This window comes from Stegodyphus dumicola, chromosome X2 (assembly GCF_044657685.1).
Source record: "Stegodyphus dumicola isolate Sdum_Otavi_A_Nest chromosome X2, ASM4465768v1".
Lineage (NCBI taxonomy): Eukaryota > Metazoa > Arthropoda > Arachnida > Araneae > Eresidae > Stegodyphus > Stegodyphus dumicola.
The window spans coordinates 33,037,155-33,056,616 of record NC_140781.1 but is presented as its reverse complement, the minus strand read 5'-3'; the positions used below and the strand labels follow the sequence as shown (position 1 = coordinate 33,056,616).

The following is a 19,462-nucleotide window of genomic DNA, read 5'->3' as shown; positions in this document are numbered from 1 at the left end:
AAATTTAAGAACATATCTTACATAAAATAAATCTGGTTTTTTTTTTAAAAAAAAAAAAAAAAACTACGTCTCAGGATAGACTCACTCAACATTTGCCGCGAGTAAAATATTTTCCGTAGATTTTGTAAATATTACTTTAAATTAATTTATTAATGACTGATTTATCAGTAATAGAAACAAATATATGATTTTTTTTCAATTAGTGATAAATTAAATGCAATGTTTTGTTTAATATAATGTATTTTTTAACATTGTTCCATTCACTTGAGTCCATTTCATTATTAAATTCTAAATGTAATCTCTCTAAATAATACCTAGCGTCTTTTCATCTTACTGTTTCACGACCTTCTAATTCTATTACTATAATATGTATTTCCTGCAATAGCTAAATTAAGTTCAGATACATTGCTCATATGAAGTACTAGTTATCCATAGAATGGACTGAAAAAGAGTACGTCAGGAAAAGCTAGGATATCTGTTTAGCAAAGTATACGAAAGCTATTTTCCTAAACGAAAGAAGACCACCGTGCAAGACATTCCAAGGAAAACTGACTCGTATCCACGTTCCGCACAGCGAAAACACCCATGCAACCAGCCCGTTCGACTAGAATCGAACCTAGGTCTAACTACCCCTATTCAGCGAGGTTACCGCTCCATCGCTGGTGGGCTTCATTATCAGTTTATCATTTACATTTTCATGACATTCAGTGCTTACGTTACTGTTTTAGAAATTTAATTTTAGTGATAAATACATACCACACATTTTTCAAAACAGAGAAATGGCTTAAAATCTCCCCCAAGGAGAATGTTGGTTTGGTTTAATTATGGCAAAGCACTCCAGGACTATCTGCCTAAGGAGAAGGATGCCTTCGTGAAGGACACTTTAGGGGAACCTGACTCGTATACACGTTACAAAAGGAGAAAAATCACGAAAATGCCCATGCAGTCAGCCGTTTGCCGGGATTCAAGACTTATCCATAATGAACAAGATAAAAACGAACGTGATTTCAATCTTTTACAATGCTTCATTAAATTTATCGATACAAGTTTGAAAGCTACTCTTAAAATTTTCCTAAATATTTCTGGGGAGGGGAGAAAGCATTTATTATTAAGAAAATATATTTCTTTTTCGAGCGAGAACTAAAATCTGTTAATACAAATTAAAAGCCTTTCTATTATTAGCAAATACTGATGGAAGACAAACTACTGCTGTTGAATGTATGAAGAAAACAGTACAAGGAGAAAGCGTTTGTTTAAACATGATTTTTTAAAAAGAACAGTATTCAAGCAGCACTGAAAAACAACACTATACGGCAAATTCATTCACAGCCACCCTTTATAAGGAAACTATTCTGGAGAATATTTTTTATGCAGAGGAATTTGATGACATTACAGAAGAGTTGTTAAAATTACAATGAGAAACTGAATCTCTTGAAGTATTCTAAATACAACGATATTTTCTTCAATGTCATCTGGTTATTTATATGTTAATACTAAAACATTCCCGAAAGAAAAAAAATCAGCATGTATTTTCCTAATCGTTCAAGTGATGACAATGCGAAAGTAAATCCTTTTCCATATAAATTTGTCAAGAATTTTACGAAAAAGAAGTACAGAATTTTGTTTTAATTGTCTTTATGCAGAAAACGATCCTACTTTATTGCTAAAATACATTTCTTAGACTTTAAAAATTAAAAGCGAAATATTTTCGCTTTTAATAATCTTTGACGAAATTTATTACAAGGATTTTGAATTTTATTGAAAATAAAAATTGACCAAATGCTGACTGTGATGCTCCGAGCCCTTTGCATTCCAAGATTCGAGAATTTCTAAATTCATTCTCGTGATTCTGAATTAGGGAAAAATACTCGGTCAAAAAAATCAGACGAAATGAAAGTAAAAATATTATATTAAAATAATAACGTTTATTTTTAAATTCCTGAAGGTTTTCTTATTTAGAAAAGTTTTTCAACACAAAGGAACTATCCGCCAGACTTTTCAACTAAACGAATGTGTGTTTCAGCACAAAAAGTTAAAAAGAATAGTTCTTGTTTCGCATTGACGCAGGCTTTAAGAAAAATAGTGCATATTTCAATTCTACAATTCAATTTCCCGATGCACCATAAACACTTATTTCCACAGTAATGAATTGAAATCATCCTGAAACGCTCTGAGAGGCATCAAGCTTTGCTGAATTTATTTTTCTTATAGCTCAAGTAAACTTAATTCATGTTCATTCATATTCATTAAGTCATCAATCCCAGCAATAGGTGCTGAAGTAAACTGAACAATAGCATTCAAACTCCCACTTTTACGAAATCCATCAATCATATTTTTGCCACATTTATTACATCATATTTAGAAACATTTGAGGGCAGGAAACATTTTCTGCATCTTTTAGATCTTCATGAACTTGAAAATATCTTAATACAGAGATACGTAAACATCTTAATGCTTTCTTGTTTTATAAACTTGGATCTTTTCTATTACAGGACAACGTATAACTAAAGTGTTTTGGGGGGAAATGGTATATCTGCCAACTCGATGCTTTTGCGAGAGAACCTGCTTTTGTCATCAGTTCCTTTTAACTGCGGTAAAACATTTCCAATTATAAGAAATGTTTTTGTTACTTTCGATATTTCAATAAGAAGATAAAATGACACTTATTATTGCATTATAGTAATTCACACACAGAAATATACGTCAGAATCTTGAAACTTGACATAATATGTGGCTACGTACATTTACATATTAAATAAGACTATACTTACAGTACCTAAAATTCTAAATCATAATCTGATAAAATTGTTCCTGCCCAAGGTGTTTACATAAAATCATCTTTTTTTTTTTTATAAATTGAAGTAATATGCTTGACATGAAATTGGTATGCACATCATTTTGCAACAAAATATCACAAAAAGCACATATATACTGAAGTTAACCCTCAAAGCCTTATTAGAAAAACTTGTGGAGGGAGACAACAGTGAGAAAAATAATAAATATATTCGGTAATAAACTGAGTATTACCTACACTTTTTGTTTTAAAAACTGCCTTTTACATATATTTAGTTGAAAATCTTATGTAGGATTTTTAATTGCATTGTTTTGTATGTGTTTTTAATATATCTAATCAACATATGTATTAGATTACTATTTCAAGAATGCTTAAAATACAAACGAAATAATTGACTGAAATATGACAGCTACTGGAGAATAGAAAATCAATCAAACGATTGTATAATCAATCACAATAAAACATACAATGCCTGTTCGCCAAGGAAGGGATGATTTCGTGGAGCACTTTCTAAGGAAAACTAGATCATATTCATGTTATAAAACGGGTAGAATCACAATACCCTATTCATGCAACTAGCCATTCGCTAATATTCGAAACTGCGTCGAACTGCTGGTATCCAGCGATTTTATTCTTTTGCCATTGGCAGGCCAGCATTCGTCTGAAGGCAAATCGCTTTAAATAATTATTTCTTTGGTTGTTTAAAAAAAGGCACAGATGCATTACGAAACTCTGATTTATATAAGATGTTTTTTAGTGTATATGAATTACTAACGGGAGATGAATATTCTAGGAAAAGGATATAAACCCTCAATAATAAGCAGATAGAGCCAATAATAGGCAAATATTCGCCCTACGCAGAGTACTAGAGCTAGGTAAGACCGACTACTTGACTACTAAACTAGAGCTCCGTTTTACTGCATTAGCATTTTGTGACATACACAGAAGTCTATCTACAATGATCAAAGAATCTTTATTTGCAATTATACTGATATTTTAAGAAGTAAACAAATGAACGCAACTTCTGAGACACAAATTTGTCTCTAATCAAGAAAATAAATTATAGCTCGTTGAGTTTCAACAAAATATTAAAAAAAATCGATACATTGCATGTCATGAAAGTCTAAACACAGAGAAAGAAATACTTCATTTACTCTGGTCAAATGAATAAAAAAATAAGGTTTAAAAACCATGTGGGTTCGCCTTTTGCATCTATCGCTGCCCGTAAACTGGCTGATCCAAAAAAAAAAAAAAAAAAAAAAAATCTGTTGTCGTATTTGGTGTATTTTCAGTTCACGCTCTTTCAATTGCTGCCTTTAGAGTTTCTTTGCTTGTATAATAGTATTCTGGTGGATTCACTGATTAGGTTCATCCTATGTATGTTCTATAGGGGTTTAAGTCTGACAAATTGAGATGACGAATGCAACTGACTTTATATTTTATATAGAAGTAATTTTCTAACAATCTTAGCAATACTTTTTGGATCATTGTTTAGTTGAAAGTCCCCGCTGCTTCCTTATCCCAATTTTTCAATATATGATTGCAGATTACTTTACAACAGTTTCAGATACACGAATCAATCCATAGTGCAATCTATGAGAGCTAATTTATCCACTTCGAAAACACTGAACTTTCTTCGGTAAATAGCACTGTTTCACAAAAATCACAGTATTTTACGTGTTTTATTTGCAAAATGTGGTCGCTTTTGTTTATTTTGAAGTGAGATCAGAGTTTTTTTTTTTTTTTTTTTTTCCTGAGAGTTCTGTCATTAGATCCAGCAGAGCTAGAAAAATTCTACGCACAGTTTCTGGATTGACGCTTTCCTGTTACCATAGCAAGGTAGTCAGTTGATTCGGAGCGCTTACCTTTTGATCTTTTCGTTAATTTTTCTTACAAGAATTCTTACATCACAACGACTAACATTCCTTGACAACCACTCTAAGATTTCTTTTAGTACATTTCTCCTTGACTTGTAATTTTTAATTATAGTCCGTACAGTTGCATGACTTTCCCCAATAATGTTACCTATTCACTGTAAAATAATGTTACCTATAATAATGTTCCTCAATAATACCTATTCACTGTAAAATAATGTTACCTATAAAAATAATGTTACCTATTCACTGTAAAATAATGTTACCTATAAAAATAATGTTACCTATTCACTGTAAAATAATGTTACCTATAAAAATAATGTTACCTATTCACTGTAAAATTTATTCATGCTTTAATTGTACAATAAGATTTTTATCACATCTAAGGAAATTTCTTTTAATTCATTTTTTCAAACTGCGATAATCTTTAGGAAAAGGAATCAAGATTCTGACTTTGACTGCGTAGTTGATGTGTTCTTAATAAAACCAAAAGAGAAGAAAAGAGCCGCATAGGCAACTTTAGTTAAGAGACAATCAACCGTATGGCGATTTTTGTGACGTGTTGATTTCAACAAATCTGCATGTATCTTTCATATTTACCTTACTTAAGCTGTTATTTTTTGGAAAATACTTTTGTATGAATAGCATGACAACTAATATAATTTAACAGTTTAAACTCAAATAGTGTTTAGTATACCTCTATTTTAATGGGTATATGTAGACTTCTGTGACTGGTTGAAAGTGTTTCAGCTAAAACTGTTCATAGTGGTTTCAGTGAAGTAAAGTATTGCCTTCCGAGGCGCAGGCTACTTGTTATGCAGAGTGGTACAACAGGCTTATTTACTCCCAGTAACGTTCCAAAAACTTAAGAATTACTGAAGATAAAGTCAGTTTGAAGGATGAAAAAAAATTCAGTATTTATGAAAGAGATAAAAACTGTAAATTCAGAGAAAGCTTGACACTCATCTGGATTCCAAAAGTAAGATAACGACAATCAGACAAAGGTGACAGTTTTCAAGTGGAGTTACCTAAAAGCAGGAGAGAATTTCTAGTAGTAATTTATCGTAGTACCTACAATGCATGACCAATATTCAGAATTGAACGAAACGTTTCTTGTTCGAAACGGCTTTCCGAAAACAAGGCAGTGCAAGCAAGAAACATTTGAAGATAGTTTTGAGCTTGAATGACCCAAAATTTCTAGAGAAAAAGGACTGCACGATTCTACTTTAGTGATTATAAATCGTTGATCACAGCAGTTAGTTGGCCTCAGGACATACAACAGAAATAGTTAACAAAAATGAATGCTCGATTTCGTAACTATGTTTTCTTATACTATAACCAAGAAAGTTTTTGTAAGTTTTTTCTTATACTATAACCAAGAAAGTTTCTTATTTTTTTATATTTTTAAATGTTTTGCCAGAAAACTACGTAGTATCTCCAACAAAACTCAAAGTTTCGTAAGTAAAATGTCACACAAACACACAACAGGTAATCAGATTCGTAACTGGGAATGTGTTAACTTTTTATAAAATTAGATATAATAAAACAATGAACACATTAATACACACTAGCAATAATACTGTACTAGGAAACAGAGCTGATATTTATGTAAAACTTCCGAAATTATTTGAAAATTTTGAATAAATTATTTTACGGGTGCAAGAATCATAATCCCAGTGATAAGTTTATAAACCGCTAATTATTTCAATTAATTTGAAATATAATAATATAGCAAAAATACGCACCAACAGAACAATATAAAAAAACAAGAGCTCATAAGATGAAAAATCAAACAAAACATTTCCTTATTTATTTAGTAAACGCATAATAGAAAGCCACTAGATATTTGTTTAATAGTAATTTCATTCAGTTTTCTTCATTTGAACCTTTACTTCCTACAGCTGGGTGCTATGGATCCAAAATTATATTTTGTATTTAAACTCTTCAAATACATAATCCGTTACTCTCAGAAATGATTGATAGTTTTCTTTTAAATCAAAATACACTCAACGGGCTCACTGATAATTACAGAACTACCTGAATAAACGTGATTATTTACGAGCACATAAAAATGTCAGTAGGTTAAACGCGATGTTTTTGATATATTCTAAAATCTGTTAAACAATAAAGTAAGTTTTAAATATTAGGAACTAAATGAACTATTCTTAATGCACCGTAATACATAACATGGATTTATTAAAAGGATAATGAAAGTTTCATTATTGCATAAATAATCTAAGGTTTGATTTACTAGATTATGGCAAAGCACTCCAGGGCTATCTGCCTAAGGGGAGAGATGCCTAAGGGGAGAGATGCCTTCGTGGAAGACTTTTTAAGGGAAACTGGCTCGTATACATGTTACACGTGGGAAAAATGACGGAAACGTCTAATGCAGCCAGCCTGTTCGCGGGATTCGAACCTTGGACTGAACTACTAGTGTTCAGCGACTGGTGGACACAATGAATCTAAGGAATTTCTGCTTTATTTAAGGAATTAAGAATAGCAGCTAATTATGAAACGATGAGTACTTTTTTTAGTACATTTTACGAAACAGTCTGCTCAGTGACTGAAACACGGTCATAAGATAAAGATGATTAAACAAGTAAAAACTTTAATATTGGATTTCATTTCTTAATTCTTTTCTTCCTTCGTCTGGCGCATAATTTCGTGAGCTCCGAGGCAATCTCTTAAGGGTGCTTACTACAACCTTGCTATCGAAATGCTTAATTAAATCTTTTCTCTAACATGTCTGTAACAAGCGATGAGTATATTTTTCTCAATAGAAAATTTACAATCTAGTGGTTTTAGATAATATTTTTACGAATGTAACATTTATGCATGTTTTATATTAGTACTTTCAAATTGCTCTTGTAAAATTTCTCCGGAACCAAAGTTTTCTTCAAAGCAGCTACTATTGTGACGCACTTGCAATATTTTAAAATTACAGTTCTTTTTAACTAAATTGTTGTGCAAAGGAAAACTACTTAAAACAGGCAGGCTAGAATGAATTACTAAATCATTTTAAAAAAATGTGCAAACCCTTTATGCTTACATTGTTCTTAACCAGATTTTCATCAATGTATGACAAAGTGAATAAAATATTCCAAGGAATTTGTCGTCAATTTAAAAAAAAAAAAAGTAAAGTAACAGCTTAAATGTATATGAAAGTAATAAATTTAATGGATTAAAAAAGTATAATTTCGAGTTTAATGTTACAAAATTTGTTTTATAAACGACGAGGACACACTCATAAAGCGTTAAGTACTATGGCTGTTGCTTAAGCAAAGTCATTATCGCGCGGAATGTTTTTTTCTGAAACGCTTCATTAGTATTTGACATACTTAAGCAGTTTACGATTATAATACTTTTGTAACGAAAGTAATACCGTGGAATTTGTGATAAATAAAAATTCAGATAAATGTCAGGGAAAAACCACAAATACATTTCTAACAAGATACTTCAGAAATTTTGCTATGTAACAATATCTAGTATGTAATATTTTCCCCAATGGCGGGCACTAACCATTATAGTCTTTGGCCACTACTAAGGCCGGAACTGGTGGTCGCTTTATTATGGAGGCACCCAAAGGGTGGGCCACCATTGCCTCCTATGAAGGGACAGACTATTTACATCCATGCCGTTTTCGGGTATCGAGCCTGGGCCCTTCGGTACGGCAGTCAGAGTCACTAACCACTTTGCCATCTGAGCCCCGGCATAGTATGTAAGGTATGATTAAGTTTCTACAGCGCAGAATCAATGAAAACAACATTTTGATTTCTTTGTTTCAAAAAAGAAACCCATTTGTAACTGAGCACGAGAAAAATGAGAAAAAGTTTCCAACAGTACTTACCTGTTAATAATAAGTTAACCAAATAATAAATTTAAAAAAATATAAGACTAGTTAGTTTGCCAGTTCCGCCAAACTTTTCAGAAACTACTAAACTGGTCTCTTTTTCGGGAAGGACAAAAAATCGCTAGAATATCTTAAATATGAAGTAAGTAAACCGTTTACTTTATATAAAATAATGGCAGCAAATTTAAAGGCGGTTTATGGGAACTGGAAAATTTTGGATGTATTTCATGATCAAGAATTCAGGCTAAAGGCTCTAAAATGAAGCTTTGTTAAGAATTTCCAAGTATCACAACATCTGAAGCCTCCAATTCTCAAAGGGTTTAACTACATGGGATAGCAATATGTAGAAAAAATCTACAGCCTTGTAACAACGAAAAGGAAATACTTCTGCTAAAATGGGGGAAATGACAGGGAATACAAAATAATGTGCCGAGAATAAGAAACGCACCAAATATGATATGGCGCAAACTAACTACGCTTGAGAATTACCAAATTTAAATTACTATACCCTCTCAATTGAAATTAAGAGTACAATAAAAATGAGGTATTAACTTTTCCAGTTATTATTTTCCAGATAACATAGGAGAAGTAACTTTATGTTATAGTCCAATACAAGAGGAATATAATATATTGATTATTAAAAGTATAGCAACATATATTTTAAGTATAGTAACATATATATTTTGTTGTATACTACGTTGATTATTTAAACTATAGTAACATATATTTTAACTATAGTAACATATATTTTAATTATAGTAGCATATATATTGTGTTGTATACTGTGCTGATTATTGAAAATGAAATCAACATAGCATACAGCTGTCACATTATGCTCCGATTAATATCCGTTACTTCGTTAATCGAAAAATTTACGGTTATACTTCTAATACTATGAGAAGAGTTTTTGCCAAGACAAGAATTTTAAACAGGTGTACAGAGTATCGATTTAAAAGATGCTTTTCCATTTATTGAATAATTAAAACTTGAGGTAATAATGAATGCACAATATGATTTGCTTCAAAAAATGAAGTAGGGTTATGAATATTGTTAAGACTCAAAATTTTGATCTCTAATTAGTGACCAAAATTACTTCACAGCGACCGCTCTATTTGATAGTACGATGAAATTTTTATAACTGTTTCCTTTCTAATATGAATCGGTAAAGTTTGTTAAACCGCCTAAAACCAACTTTAATGCAAACAATAATAAAAATACATTATAAGTAACAATAAAAATATATTTTTTAAAGTACTTATTAATTCATTAAATACAATACCTTCAGCAACATATTGTTACAAATAATTTTTACTAGACCTTTTCCCCCTCCTAGATGAAAGTTAATTCATGATAGAAGACTGTGGTAATAAAGTCCATAAATATTAAAATTCTTTAGCAATAATTTGCATAATTTATTTTATAGGATAAAAGAAACATTTAATCTAATAATTTTCCTTTGAATCAAGTGTACGATCATAATATTTAAAATTCTGTGTAAGTAAAACATTTATGTTTTTATATCCCCGTTAATTTAAATCAAATTTTCCCTATAGCTTGTCCCACAGATCATAATTATCTTTTAAAAGGATGTCAACACAGAAATAATCGTTAGCATAACACAAAACTGTTACTTGAAGCATTAGAAATACGAAACATTCAACAATCTACATTTTTAAGTATAATATTCAGAAGAGCAAAAAATGACCAGCGCACAATCTCCCCTTAAAGGTCACCACAGTTGACGCACCTATGAGTGACCCCTTTAAAAAACCAGCCACAAAAACACAGACGTTGCTAAAAGCAAAACGAATGAGTAAACATCTTACCTTTATCGTACAGTGACTGAACTATGAAATGATAAGTCTGCAGCAAAAATACCGCACAGAGAATGACAGTAAACAAAGTAGAATATTTAGTTTTATGCCGCTGGAGAATAATAGGAAGAACGAAATGTAACGCGCATGCGTCAGGAAGAGACGGGATAGAACCGAGAGTCTTCGCAGAAGTGATGAAAAACACTAAACATTACTTTTGAGTTCATGAAATTACTATTTTTGAAATTTAAGTACCTTTTAAAAGTACTCAATGTTACAAAAAGAACTCAACATGATTTCGCGGGCATTTGGATCAAGGTTTCAACGAAATAGTTTGCAGGGGGCATAAGAGCTCCTCCGAACAACCACACAGCGCGTGACGTGTAAAGGCTAGTGGCCGTCTTCTTTGCGGACATAAGGATCAATGGCTCTGGTGGGAATTGGTTTATTCATTTTGTAAGCCATATGTGGTTGCTTAGGCTCGCTTTCGTCGCCAAGTTTGCCAAGCTAAAAATAATTTTATTTTAATAAAACCTATGATTATAAATTTTAATCCTATAATTGATGTCCTATTAAAATACATTATATTCACAGAGTTGATCATTAACCTTCCATAAAATTAAAAATTTTCAATAAATCTGAATTTCAAAATTTTAAAATTAAAATTACTTTTATAAAAAGATTATCGAAACAGCATTTATTCAAGAGAGAAACAAAATCAATATACTAGTAGTAAGTGCATGTTTCTACTTAATATTGTCGGTTTATGACTGCGATTTGCTCACCTGTCGTCGAGCGGATAAGACCGCTGAATACTGATAATTCAGAGTGATAGATTTCGGTGAACGGGCTGGTTACATGGAGTTTTCGTGATTTTCCATATGCATACCGTGACTACGCATTAGTTGCTTTTATAAAGCTATCCACGAATGTATCTCTCACAGAGCCCTTGCATATTTTGCCGCCAATCTGTCCAATCTGTCTCGCAACAATCTTCCTCAACGTAACAGCCGGACACTCGTTCTCAAAGGAAGTAAACAACAATGTTACAATGGATCTTTTATTATGTTTCTCGGCATTAAGGCAGCTAAGTTATTTTTCGAAAGCCATTTCTTAAAGAATGTAAAATATAAATTAAAAGGCACTAAGACATGTGTTATGGGGGTATCACAACGAGAAAAGTCCGTACTTTTAATTAAATAAATAAGCAAGTTTATTTTCTAACTGACGGATTAACTCAGTGAAGTAGTTCTCATTACAATATCTAAACTGATAGCTGATACATCAAAGTAACGCCGACCAGACTGGTAAGTGGTTAATGACTCTGGCTGCCGTACCGAAGGTCCCGGGCTCGAATCCCGGAGAAGGGCTGGATATAAATTCTCTGTTTCATTACATAACTCAACGGTGACCACCTGTTAGGTGCCTCCATAGTAAAGTGATTTTATTTTTTTATTATAGTATCTGAATAAATTTTGTTAAAATGTAAAGTAGTTATGAGAGTCAAATTTGGAAAGAAAAGTCTCGAAACAAAATCTCTTTGCACAAATAAGGCTCAGAGCTACTGCACACTAATAAATTACACTTAACTGCTATATTAAAAATTAAAAGTTATATGTTTATGTCTTTAAACTTGAAGAGAAGATGACTTTTCACTGCAAAGCCGTACTGACATGTTTTTATATCTGCAGTTAATCGTTAAATACATGGCTTGGTTCACTTGATTATGGCAAAGCACTCGAGGGCTACCTGCCTGAAGGGCGGGATGACATCGTAGACTACATTTTAAGGAAAAATGGTTCATATGAATGTTATACATGGGGAAAACCACGAAAACGGCCATGCAGCCAGCCCGTTCGCCGGAATTCGACTTCCGGACAGAACTACCAGTGTTCTGTGACTTGCATAACATGGATTACTATCAGTAACGATTAACTGCAGATATAAAAACATGTCAGTCCGGCTTTGCAGTGAAAAGTCATCTTCTCCTCAAGTTTAAAGACTTAAACATAAAACTTTTAATTTTTAGTATAGCAGTTAAGTGTAATTTATTAGTGTGCAGTAGCTCTGAGCCTTATTTGTGCTGAGAGTGTTCTGTGACTTAATCGTTCGGCCGCTGTTGGACCAGTAATTAAGTATATAGTCGAATATCTGATGTTTAATATTTAAGTTAATTTTTGAGTGATATATTTAAAAGTTTTTTGCGCCCACCAGCGGCCGAGCGGTAAAGTCGCTGAACACTGGTAGTTCGGTCCGAGGTTCGAATCCCCCGAACGGGCTGGCTGCATGGGTGTTTTCGTGGTTTCCCCATGTGTAACGTGTATGCGAGCCAGTTTCCCTTAGAAAGTCCTCCACGAAGGCATCCCTCCCCTTAAGCAGATAGCTCTAGTTTGGTTTGCCATAATTAAATACACACACACATTTATAAGTTTTAATATTTGAAGTTAAGTATTTAAAGTGTACAAATCTAAAAGTTGCTCGCCTTAAATATTCTTTTTATCACTTTCATATTTACATACAGATACTTTTTAATTTGCTATATTTTGTATCCTATTTAATTTTTTTTAATCACAGGCAAGTGCCTGCCTGACCCATCTCATATCTTCGGCCAAGTATTTTAGGAATTTTAATTTAATTTCTAACTGCAAGAATATTTTTTATTGGACTGGATTCCTGACTTACAGGAAAGCGCACTAGGCTTACCCATTCAAAGAAGGGACTGTCGTCATAGAATACTTTCTAAGAAAAACTTTACTTGTTTTGCTACATATAAGGCAATTCTCAAAAGTGCCATACAGCCAGCCCATTCAAGAGCCGATGGCAAACTTGATGGCATCGCGCGGATTTAGTGTTAATTTTATCGCTGGTGGACTTTTTCCCCAACTTCTTAATTTATTGCAATTCTCTAAATCTGTCGACTCTCGCGTACTGAAGTCCCAGTTTTCACGGTCCTGTTAGATTAAGTTATTTGAATATGCCAAAACCACGAAGGCTGTTTTCCTAAAGGAAGCATCCATTCGTAGAGAACTTTCTGAGAGAAATTCGCTCGTATTCAAGTTACACACGGGGAAAAACATGAAAAACAATCTAGCCATCAGCCCGTCCTCCTGAGTCTGAACCTGGGTCGATTTCCCAGTTTTAAGCTGTCTTAACCATTCAGCCTTAAAAATATGCAATTAAACATCAGCAGGTCTACTAAAATAATTCACAAATTTTAGGAACGTTTAGACAATTAAGAAACGGGACTTATTGTTTTCCTGAATCATAGCGGTATACTGCAGCAAATTAACTTCTATATATATATATATATATAATATATATATATATACATACATACATATATTTGGTTTGTTCCCCTTGAAAAGTCAACTAATTTCCGATCAATGGCAATGATTACTTGCTTTTAATTTAATTACTTGCTTTTAAGTTAATTTCTTTTTACAATTGAAATTTTGCTATTCATGATTTAAAGTCCCCGTTAAACATTTTTAACAATTTACATTCAAGTTACCTTAAAACAATTTTCGGAATTAAACTTACTAACTATGGATTCACTCTTTTTAGACAATTCTACTAAAATTAATCTTAGGAGATAATATAACCAATATTTCTTTAGTAAATAAATTATTATTAAGTTACTTTGCAGCTATTGTGCAAGTAGTAGAATAACTCGATTTCGCACTAAGTGAATTTAAGATTATATACACACACATATATATATGTATGTATGTATATAATATTTGTATTTTCAAAATTAGTGACCATACAACGAAACCATTTTTTATTAATGTTACCTTATCACTATTCCCTCGATATATGTGAATCTTGAGCTACAAGCGTGCACCATTTGATAAAAAAAAATATGAAAAGTATGTTCTATATTTAATATAAATACTAGTATATTGAATAGTAATACTGCACATTAATACTGCAAAATAATATTGTATACTGACCAAATCCTGTTAGATAATCAGTGGGTAAAGAAACATTCTTGATTCCAAAAGTAGAGAGCACGTATCTCCATACTCAATTTACAAGAAGTAAAGAGCCCCTGTCTACTTAGTTTGTTAGAAACGAAAGCTCTGTTTTCCTCTTTTTCTGTTTTAATTAAATTAGAATTCGTACAGGCTTTTCTTCAAGCGAATGCTGCCGACTAAGGCACCGAAGCCACTCAAAGGTACGTGTATAAGGTGGTGATATAAAAAACTTTCCCGATGTATGAACTCCTAGTGGCCTATCCGGTCAACCAATCGAAAGAAATTTTATTTAAATTTTTGAAAGGCCACAACCACTTTTTTTCTGCGTAATTTGATCAGGTCACTGAAAAACATTAAATGGCGTTGGAACAATACGCATATCACGAGTCACATTAAATCGCTCATTCATATAGTCTTCTCAGAACAAACGAGTGCGCAGCAAAGCGTGGGGAGTAGCCTTGCGATTATAGCCCCTTCAAAAGGATCGGCTCGTATCACTATATCGTAAAGGGCAAATTTACACCTCAGTCATCTGGCCTATTCTTACATATGCATCGCTTACCTGGGCAAGCGCCAGCAAAAATGACATCTATTCCCTTCAAAAAAACTCAAAACAAGATTCTCAGGATAATCACCGTAGCTCCATACCACGTTAGAAAAAAAACTCTGCATGCTGACCTGAAAGTGGAATTTATTTCTGATTTTCTGCACAGAATAAATTCTAAATTTTATGATAAAGCTACACAGAACACGTCCGCCGGCTTTGCAAATAATTGAAGAAGACAGGAATAATAGGCCATTTGTAGCTTTTTCTCTTAGATAGCGCAAACACGCAGAAACAAGATCAACATGTGTAACTTTCGTATTAATTTTATTGCAATTTTTGGATTTAAAAACTTTCAGTAGCTCAAGAGTCATAGGACTGCCGCCACACCCCTAGGACGATGCTAGTCTTCTGTCATCGCATCCTCACCCACCAGTGAAATTTCAGAGACAATGCATCTGTTGCATTGTTTTCTTATTTTGACTGTGTATAAGGTACACACCTTTATGGGGGACCAATTTGATTAGCCCTTATATGACAACCGAAGAGAGGATAGGGAAAAAATACTTTTATTGGAATTACAGTTTCTTTAACGTGTCCACGCAGACGTCAACGAGTTGCATCTGGGAGATTACTGACAAAAATGACGAACGTAACGTCGCTGGAAGAATCTGTAAAACTTCACGTTTTATGGCATCTTTCAATTCTGACTAATTTCGTGGATTTGATGTGTACACCTTAGATTTCAGGTAAACCCAGAACCAGAAATTCTTCTAGTGTGGTCGGAGGATAGCGGTGGCACGAAATTGCAAATTTATAGGAGATGATTATCTTGAAATGACATTGAAAACTTATAACATTGTAACACACATTGAAAACTAGTAATGTTTGAGATGAAACCAGTTAGCTAAAGGAGTTTTGCGGGTTTTTTATACGTAATACAAACAGAAGTCAAACTTTCTTTAAAGTCCATTACGAATGTTTTCCATAACTGAAATACGCTGAATGATTGGTTTTTCGAGATTGTTTCCTTCATGGTAACTTGAATACGAGCCAGTTTTCCTTAGAATGTTCTTCTCGAAGGGTTCCCTTTCATTAGGCAATTGAGATTTTACATATGTGGTAACCCCACCCCGGGATCAGCTAAGGTGTCGGAAAAATGAAGATATAATTCTTGCTAAAGCCGGCCAAAACCTAAAGTGTCAAAGTATTCCGTTTTACGTCACCTTGTTTCCGACTTCTCCTTAGGAGAATAACCACATCCGAAATCTTACAACGGTTCCTGAGTTCTTAATATCATCGAGACAGCACAGTAGTGCTTTAGCACGATAGTTAAGGCCAGATAGCGGATATCTGTCTATCCCATTTTACAGAACTTTTTGCCTCTAAAAAAGAAGGACCTGTATGTACCCATTCTCGAAATCGACAGAGTTTCTATTCAAAATCTCTTCCAGAGGTTGCTGTTTTGAGTAATTTTAGAAAGATGTATGTTAATAGTGATACGCAATGATTTTTATGTAGAGGTTTATGATAATATAAATTGAACATACAAAATTTCAAAGGTTCTTCAAAGATAAAAATACTGCAAACGCGGGCTTAAAACTATGCGTTAAGAACCGTGAAAATGCATTCGCTAAACCTAATGATAAGAACAATGAATTACAATCTATGATTCAGTTCTAATGAAATGCTTTAGTTACGAGCTGATTAGAAATGAATCGGGGTGTGTATTATAATTACCCAGTATATGAAAGATTTGGAAATAAATAACTATTTTGCGATGGAGAAGATGAACTTGGAAATTTATTTTTGGACTTTATAAGTGGATTTCGTAAAAGGCCTTTTGTGGGAAAAACACTGGCTTTCACAGCAAACGTTAAATAGAAAAAAATGTTCCTAAGATCAATGCTTCTGTGTCGAGTTAAAATTAGACACATAGAGAGAAATTTTGCTAAGAAAATTAATCAGAAATTTTAATCGCCTTGTTACTGATAACCGCAGGAAACGGAACTCTCAAGTCTTGGAATTGTCGATTAGCACTATGTCAAATAATTTATAATTTCATACTTCATATTTGATTTATATAGATTTCATTAGTTTGTAAATATAGAAAACTATCTTTTTAGCTAGTTGCTACCTAAAAAATATTTAACTAAATAGGTCACTGTCTGCTTCGGACTAAGTTCACACAAAATTGAAATATAATTAATTTAGTGGAGTATATATATATATATATATATATATATATGTGTATATATATATATATATATATATATATATACATACACACGAATCGTATATCTAAATACATATTTCAAATTTTAATTTTATTTGTTTTTGTATTATTTCTGCTACACAATTCTCTATACGATTGATAAACCACCAGCCAAACACATTTTTCTTGTTATTAAGTTAGTGAATGGAATAAATTCAGTAAAATCTAGGATTTCATAACCAACAGTTCCTCTATAAAATACATGTAGTTAATTTCAGCGCTTGTAGACATTTCACTCTTTGCTTTATTCAAATGATTAACCCTTAAGATATACACTGCTGGCCACCGTAAATGCAACATCCTGAAGGAAGCATGCAAACAACATGAAATTTACAACATGCATTAGCGGAGGTGAGATATGCAAATGATTAGAATTTCAGCGCAGACGCACATCACGCGCGCCTGTGGCGCCACTTCAAAGTGCTACTTAATGCTTGGAGTTTTCGACGATTTCAAGTTCGGCAATTGTGCTTTTCTTGTGGTTTTTTTTCAAAAAAATCTGATGTGTACACCACATGACTTCCTTGTACGGAATATTAAATTATACGCATTTTTCTTGCATTTTATTTAAACTTATTAGATTGAATTAAACCTACTTCGCCGACAGCGCATAAACCACAATAGAATAAATGCATTCTTTAAAATTCACTTTGTTTAGCATAGCGACACTATGGCGCTAGATTTACTTAACAATATTATATTTCATTCATATTATAACTCAGAATGCACAAAATGTATATCATTTAAAGAATTATCTAATCGTTGCCACATGTTCTATTCAAATACTATAATAAATCTAGAACTATGTATAAAAGAAATTAAGCAAATAAAACAAAAAAGAAACAGTTTTTCACAGACGATTGTGTATTTCTCATTTAATTAATTCAGTTCTTACTTCGCGAGAAGGCAAAAATACATAAAAACTCAAAATATCTACATTAAAAATTACGAAGTAAATCTCAAACGCTTATTTCCTCGAAAAAATTCCAGAAAGAATTAAGCATGATTTAATTGGCAATAAGAAATGAATGCGTTATCTTTGTTGTTGCGAAGCTAAGTTTCTCTAGATTGGCAACAAATCCACTAGTCTCCTGTTTCAAATGTAGACATCAATGGCCGCCATTAAAACAGGCTTAGAGGCAATTAAACAACTTTAAAATTGCTGATAATTCTAAAAATATTGCACACAGATTTACTAAAGGCATAAAATCCTTAACCGGAAGATAAAAACAATATAATTCAATCATTTTTAAAGAAAAAAATGTACAATTTACAAACATATAAGAGTAAAGAAACTGAGATCACTGAGCCGGGTAATAGAGTGGATATATATATAAATATATTTATATACGTTTGGTGCGGCCGATTGCAACCAAAATACGAGGTGCACATCTACATGTTATAGCACTCCTATATACAAAATTTCAACGTTCTGAGGCTACTCGTTTTTGAGTTATGCGAGATACGTACGTACGCACGAACGTACGTACGTTCGTACAGACGCCACGAAAAATTCTCGTCAGAGTTAATTTTAAAGCAGTTTTATAATTTTTTTTGAATGAAAAGAGTATTTTATTCTGTCTTTACATACAGATATCACGCAAAAACATCGTTAAATTGCATTCGATAGCGGTCAAAATGGATATTTTCGTTGAAATATGCTGCCTGAAACTTTTCGCGATTACAATACTTCCTTTTTACTTCGTACAAGGAAGTAAAAACGATCAATTATGCCTCGTAATAAACAGCGATCACCGTTTGATCAAGTATCCGAGTTCGACAGAGAAAGGATAGTGGCCTACCGAGAGTGTGGATTACCTTTCAGGAAATTCGGTAGTCGTGTTGGACTAAACCAAACAACTGTAATGCGGATATGTGACCGTTGGATGCAGGAGGGTACGACGGACCGGCGTGTTCGATCGCATCCACCTCAGTGCACCACTTCACGTGATGACAGGAACATTGTGCGCATCGCTCAGTCACATCACGAACCATAGCACAGCACATTCAGTCTGTAACGCATCATCCTGTGTCTGCGCGTACCATTCGACGCCGTTTATAGCAGAGTGATTTGTCCGCAAGACGTCCGTTGCTTCGTCTACCCTTGACGCAGAGCCACAGACGTCTTCGCCGTCAATGGTGCGATGAAAGAAGGATGTGGACGGCAGAATGGAATGAAATCGTCTTTACTGATAAATCACGCTTCTGTCTGGAACACCACGATGGTCGGATTCGAGTCTGGAGACACAGTGGAGAGAGGATGCTGAACAGCTGCTTTATGCACTGCTACACTGCTCCTGCACCGGGTATTATGGTATGGGGCGGTATTGG

The 19,462-nt window shown here is 33.2% G+C and overlaps 1 protein-coding gene across 4 annotated transcripts in view; it reads right to left on the bottom strand.

Annotated features, from left to right (window-relative positions):
- The window catches only part of LOC146992721 (uncharacterized), a 70,671-nt gene extending 59,923 nt beyond the window's left edge, over positions 1-10,748 (bottom strand). For all 4 annotated transcript variants that reach the window (XM_085809476.1, XM_085809474.1, XM_085809477.1 and 1 more), the window contains exon 1: positions 10,348-10,748. The gene's annotated coding sequence lies outside the window, so the exon portion shown is untranslated. The remainder of the gene's footprint in view (positions 1-10,347) is intronic.
- Between the last annotated feature and the right edge of the window lie 8,714 nt (positions 10,749-19,462).